Source organism: Nanorana parkeri, unplaced genomic scaffold, assembly GCF_000935625.1.
Source record: "Nanorana parkeri isolate BGI_ZX_2015 unplaced genomic scaffold, ASM93562v1 scaffold2474, whole genome shotgun sequence".
Lineage (NCBI taxonomy): Eukaryota > Metazoa > Chordata > Amphibia > Anura > Dicroglossidae > Nanorana > Nanorana parkeri.
Window position 1 is genome coordinate 73,903 of NW_017308742.1, and position 6,799 is coordinate 80,701.

The following is a 6,799-nucleotide window of genomic DNA, read 5'->3' on the forward strand; positions in this document are numbered from 1 at the left end:
AGAACATATGCAGGCATGGTGCATCAGTGATTTTTCCCAGTCAAAGCGTGGCCATCACATGAGTGCCATTGTCACACCTTGCCTGGTTGATGATTGCATGTGGCTCCAGTGGTGTTTCCCATCTGGCATCTTTCCCATCTGCTAAAAGATTGATCCTGTGTGCCATGTAGTGTTCCTTCCCATGCCTATTGGACCACATGACTCATGTGTGCCCTAACACGAACAACATGGTCTATCCACAGAGACATATTACACATGCTAGTGGAGGGCAGTCATGGCCTTCTGAGCAAAATATAAAGGAAAGGGGGCTGATTCCATGAGTTGGAATGGCAGCAGCTGGTAAGCCAACAATTTTCACAAGCTGGCTTTAGGATATTGGTCATGGGATGGCATTTTTTCTTCCACTGCTGCAGAAGAGACACCTGCCTTGGGAAGGATGCTGCTGGAGATGGCTGGTTGAGTGTTGGAGAACTCTGTAGAGGTTCAAGTCTTTGCTTGAGGCTACATTAGCACATGTGCACAAAACTGGTAGGAGGAAGGCTTTCTCAGCTGCGTCCTGTGTCCTGCCTCTAGATGTCGTGGCTTTGCCCTGCACAATCTGCTGATCCTGTACTATCTCTATGCTCAGAAGCTCTGCTTTTCATTTTGGGACTGCCTGATATTTTTAATAATGTGGTTTGACTAAATTTAATGGCAGCCATGGCAAATGGGAAATAAATATGTGGTGCTCTGGTGAACACTACTTAACATCACAAGAATGCAGGGATATGCTGCAAGCAAAGGACAGCTTTGCCTGTGTCAGCAGCAAGTGTGCACTATGGAATTTCATCCAGCTTTCTTCAGCAAAACGGTAAAGTAAAAGGCTTTCCTCAGCAAACATCAAACATAAAGATAAAGTCCTTCAATAAGATTGCACTGCGTAGTGCGTTTAGGTGATCTCACCAAGATAGAGTCCACAGGCTCCTGAGCAGCCACACACACACAGACCTTTCTGTCTGTCTCTCAGCTTCCTCTCTCACCTGTGTTACCTTTTAACAGGAAGGGCTGTAGGGGAAGTACCTGCCCTCCCAAGTTAACCCCTTCTTTGCTCTCAGCCCTGCTGACTCACCAAAATATATTCATATGAAATAAAGGAAATAAACAAAACATTAGCACTGTGGGGTGTCTGAACACGGTGGGGAAAGGAGGGTACACAAGAATATGTAGCCCACCACCATGCAATCCAGTGTAAGTTAGTGCAATATAGAACAGTATAGCACCATAAAGAAAGTAGCTCTCTTTACACAAACTTTTAGCTCTCCCTAATTACTCCAGCACACATTGACAAATGGCTGCTGGGAACCCACCCTTGTAAAGTGAGATAGTTGGCACATTATTAGCTATTGTAACACTTCTGACTAGAGTTTAAATGTCAGGTACACCATGAACCCATGGTAGCAGCGAATCTGAACCTCATACCTAATTATAGCAAATTAAAACAATAGCTGACTGATAAGTCAGGGAGAAAAATGAGAGCCACGTCTGTGTTACCTATGAGAATGTGTCATTTAAGGCAAAAAATACTTGTCTATTGCTAAGAATGTCCATATGAATAGCCAAGGGTTTTCCCACTGGAAAACTTTAATAAACTTGCAATGGGTTACATTTAGGGCAAGTTGGAACCACAAAACATTTTTGCAAAATATCAGCATGCTAAATACTGGGCTTCAATGCAGCAAGCACTGTGTGAGGCGTGTTTCCATTAACTTCCTTCTAAATGGGGATTATAGCTTTTATCTGAGGCTGTTTAATTAATCTACTCTTCAAATGCTTCATATACAGAAATGTGTGTAGGTGTGTGTGTGTATATATTTAGTGATAATAGCTCTCAAGAGAGAATATTGGATAACAGGTAAATAACCGGTCATATTTACACCAGTGTAAAAAATATGCTGTTTTATTAAACTTACATTTTCTGTCTCATTTAAAGAATAGCAATGCACTTCCATGCATTAAGCTGAACCAACCATGTGACCGGTTTTATGGCGAATGGATTCATTGTCATGAGACTGATACCTACATTTTAAAGTGACACTAAACTCAGGAGTTAAACCTTAAAAATGCATTCAATTACCTTAACTATTAACAACAATGTTAATAAACCACTCCAAACTCACTCCCGTAATGGACTACAATCTCAATACTTATTAGTAAACTAAACATGACATTGTAGTCAATCATGGAAGCGAGCTTGGAGCGCTGGCTACTTTACAACAACGTAGGGACCATGGGGGACAAAAGTAGTCACCCTTCAGAAGGAAGGACAGTGTCAGTATGAATTCAGAGATGATTTGAGGATCTACAGCTGAGTGATACACAAATAAGATACATTGCTATGTTGCTATTAAATTTAGTGTTATATCTAGACTGTAGTCTGGATGCTGATTGCTCTTAAATTCTGCAGGTTTCCCTAAGTCTGATGGATTTATTGATTCTACCGGTTATGGGTTGGGGCCTCAGTGTACACTGTGGGATTATCAATCCTCAGATTAGGAATATGCATCTCACCAATCTGACCCATCCCTGAGCAGGCTCACTCGGACGTATGGCTGGAGGAAGGTGATAAATATTTGGAAACACCTTCCAGAACTCTCTCTCTCCCCTGGAGCTTCTCCCTGGGAGGAGGTCTGTGTGCTGCAAGATGCCTGGCCTAGGCCTCAGCATGTGGTAAATGCTGGGGGCCCAGAGGTCTAAGATGTTACTGAGAAGAAAGCTGATAGAAGCTGGGCTGGAGGAAGAATCTGCTTACTAAGGAGTTGCAGAGGAGCTGGGGAGAACTGCCGTCTGGACCCTGTAAGAGATCCCTTGCCCTATATTCAGATATTATACAGAAGAGAAGCAAGTTGGTGCATTGTAAGTCCTGTAAATGTTCTCCCTCAGAGTTCTGGACTGTTCTTGGCTGTTCTCCAGTGCTACTACCTACCTACCTACCTATAGACCTTTTCCAGTACCTGGTATTACTGTTGCTAATAGTGAAGACATTGTCCTCTATGTGTTACTCGGGTATCCTGCAACTCTAACCCTCTCTCCTAGTTGATACTAAACAATACATACTTAAAAGACCCTACAACTCAAGCTTGTTCTATCGTAGAATTACCGGTGTTGCTGGAGCTAAGGAAAAGGGCTGTTGGCTGGAAAAACCTTATTCATATCCAGCGGCTCCTCATGGGGTGAGCACTACACATTTTTGTTAATAGTTAGGGTACTTAAATGCATTATTAAGAATTAACTCATAAGTTTAGTGTCACTTTAATTTATGCCATGAATATTGGCTCATTAGTTAGCACTGGCTTTATATTGTGATCTAAAACAAATATTTTATAGGTTCTTTAACAACCTTTTAAACTTGATGAGGGTATTGATTGACTCACAAAGTTTACAGTTATTGCTGTAAGCGTGGCTCAATAAAAATGAAGAATAATCTGCAGCTAGCCTTGGAATTCTTCAGATGGTATAATTAGCTGTCTGACTATCACTTCATGGCTGGTCATAAATTTTACACTGTGATACGAATGGGTATTATTATTGCCATTGTTATGTTAACTAAATAACACATTATGCAAAAATACTAAAGTAATTTGATGTAAATATCTTTTTAACATGTTTTTGTAAAAACCTGTAAAAGTTACTATGACATCGTTGATAGTGTAATAAATTCTATTAAATGCTACAGGAAAAGAAATATTTTTGACAGTTGAATTCCAATCACAGTACTGTGGTCTTTGATCAAAGCTCTGCAGAACATTAAATCAAAGTTGCTTCCTCTCATTCCAAAACTGAACCAGTAATTAAGAATGCAAGTCACACAGTGACTCCAGATATGTAGGTCAGTAGAGAGGAGCCTATGCAAATTTAATATCTAAGGCTTGCTTAAAGAGCAAATCAAGGAAACGCTTGAAAACAATCATTGCGCTACTGCTGCTTGCCAGCAAACACTACAACTGTACTAAAATCATAAAGCTCAATCAAGCACCTTTAATCCAAGTTCTCGTGTAGTCTGCCTCAGAGCCAGAATCCAGAGAGCAGCTCACTGGTTTCCTGGAAGTGTGCTGCAAATGAAGTCAATGTGTGAAAACGCAAATCTACTTCTGTTTTCCAGCAAAAACTGCAAATGTACTAAAATCATAGTTACATAGTTACATTACATAGTTACATAATTACATAGTTAGTCAGGTTAAAAAAAGACACATGTCCATCGAGTTCAACCTATAGGTATGGCGAAAAAAAAAAGAAAAACCTAAAACAGAACGCTATGCCCACAATTACCCCCTGTTAATCCAGAGGAAGGCAAAAAACCCTATAAAGCATGGTTCAATTTTCTCCAACAGGAGAAATAAATTCCTTCCTGATCCCATAAGGCAATCGGATATTCCATGGATCAATAATCTCTGGTGCTTAATATACCTATAAGAACTCAATAGCCAGTAATATTCTGTGCACTTAGGAATACATCAAGATTTTTTTTAAACAGTTAACTGAGCTAGCTAGCTCCTGGGGAGTCTATTCCACATTTTCACAGCTCTAACTGTGAAGAATCCTTTCCGTTTGCAAAGGTTACACCGCTTTTCCTCCAGACGCAAACAGTGCCCCCTTGTCCTTTGCAGTGACCTTAAAGTGAATAGTCAGAAAGCATAATCAAGCAACTTTAATTTACGTAATGTGTAATCTGATGCAGAGCCAGAATGCAAGGTAGGTTTGAATTTGATATTTAACTGGAAGAAATGCACTAGCACTGTAATTTATATATTAGGCTTTCTGTATATTTAGGGCACAGTAATGAGCTCTCCTGTTGCCGCCAAAATAATCTAAAGCCTTTTTTTTTTTCAAATTGAAATGTATCACATTGGAGTGTATTTAAACCACACTAAACATAGAAATGAATAAATAAAAAAAAATTACATATTCAAAATATATTTTGATAGAAATACTTTGTTGATGCTGTCCGTAAAAATTATATTGTTCCATAACAGCACATACACCTTAATCACTTGCTGACCGGGGTGTTAAACACCCTTCCTGCCCAGGCCATTTTTCAGTATTCAGCGCTGCGGTACTTTGACTGACATTTATTCCATCATACAACGCTGTACTGAAATGAATTTGATACCATTTTTGGGGACGGATAGAGCTTTCTTTTGGTGGTATTTAATCACCACTGTGGTTTTTATTTTTACTATACAACGAAAAAAGTTCAGAAAATGTTATGTTATAAAACATTTATCAGTACCCAATTTTGTCATAAAACATAAAATATGGGGTCACGTCGGGTAAATAGACACCAAATATGTTAAGCTTTAAAATTGCGTGCACCCACGAAATTGCAAAAAACTACCATGCCTAAAATTGGCCTTAGGCGACACTTTAAAAGCTTTTAACTCTCATCAGTTTAGTGTTATGGGTGATTAGTGGCCCTAAAATTATTGCTCACACTCCCATGTTCGCAGTGATAATAAACATGTGTGGCGTAATTTTTGTTTTCGCACATAGGCGCACCCGTCACGTATTTACATTTATATGTGTGTGCCCGCGGGGGCGGAGGACTTAACATTTTTCTGGGTGTTTTTTAATTTTTTTAATGCATTTTTTAAAGATATAATTTTTTTTCAAAAGTTTTTTTAACTTTTTTTTTTTTTACACTTAACTTGATTGCTTTTACATAGGGAACTAAAAAACCCCTATGTGGTAGCCAATATACAATGACAGGTCCTCTTTATGCAGACATCAGGGGTTTCTAAGACCCCTAATGTAGCCTTGGGACCCCCAAAGAAGCCTTGGGACCCCCAAAGAAGCTGATGAAGCAGAGATCTGCTTCACCAGCTTCTTCTCTGGCTATAACAGCCAGAGAAATGACAGATAAAGGCGGAAGCGATGTAATACACATCACTTCCACTTTAGAGAGAGAGGAGGCGAGATCAGCGGTGGGAGAATGCTGATCTCTCCTCCATTTGCTGTATAGGCAGCTGTGTGCTGGTCCCAGGCCCCGAGCAGAGGGGGGGGGGTGGCAGCAGAGGGGGGGGCACATTGTGCATAGTCATCCAAGCGATCGGCCGGCTGAAGAGCAGGCCGAACGCTTGTATGTAACAGCTGGTAACGGCTAGGGGGTGCAAGAGAGCAGAAAAAAATCATGTGCATGTATGTCCGCCCAGGTTTTGACAATGGGCAGATGCAAGGGGTTAAAGGCATCTCTCAGGCATCTCCCAATTATGTAATGTATGAGATTGCTGTTGCTTTTTCCATTTTGTATTAAAAGGACCTTCTCACTGCTGTATGGTCATTTTTAAAATGTGTTTTACTTTTGTAAATGTTACCAATGTCATTGCCTAGTTCTCTATACCCTTTGTTGACAATAACTTGCCTACAAGCTTTGGATAGGCACTTCCTTTGATACGGTGACAACATTCTTCTTTCTGCAATTAAATCACTGCAGGTTTGTCACACTTGCTGCTATTTAAGCAGTTTAAATGATGGCAATTTAGGTTATGTGTGAGCAAGGATTTTATTTAAAAAATTTTGAACTTTGTTTGCTTTTCCCGATCATGCTTATTTTCCTATGGGTTCTCTGTTTTCTTTCCAAAATTCAAAAAGTACTGGAAGGATATCTGGCTTCCTGCTATGTACAGCTATATAAAAACATAAGTGCACCCCAAAAAAATGTTGACTTACACAACTTTACATGTTTGAAATCACATTTGAACAGATAAAAATTAGATCTCTATACAGGCAGTGCATACAAATAAAGGTAATATACAGTACTTATATA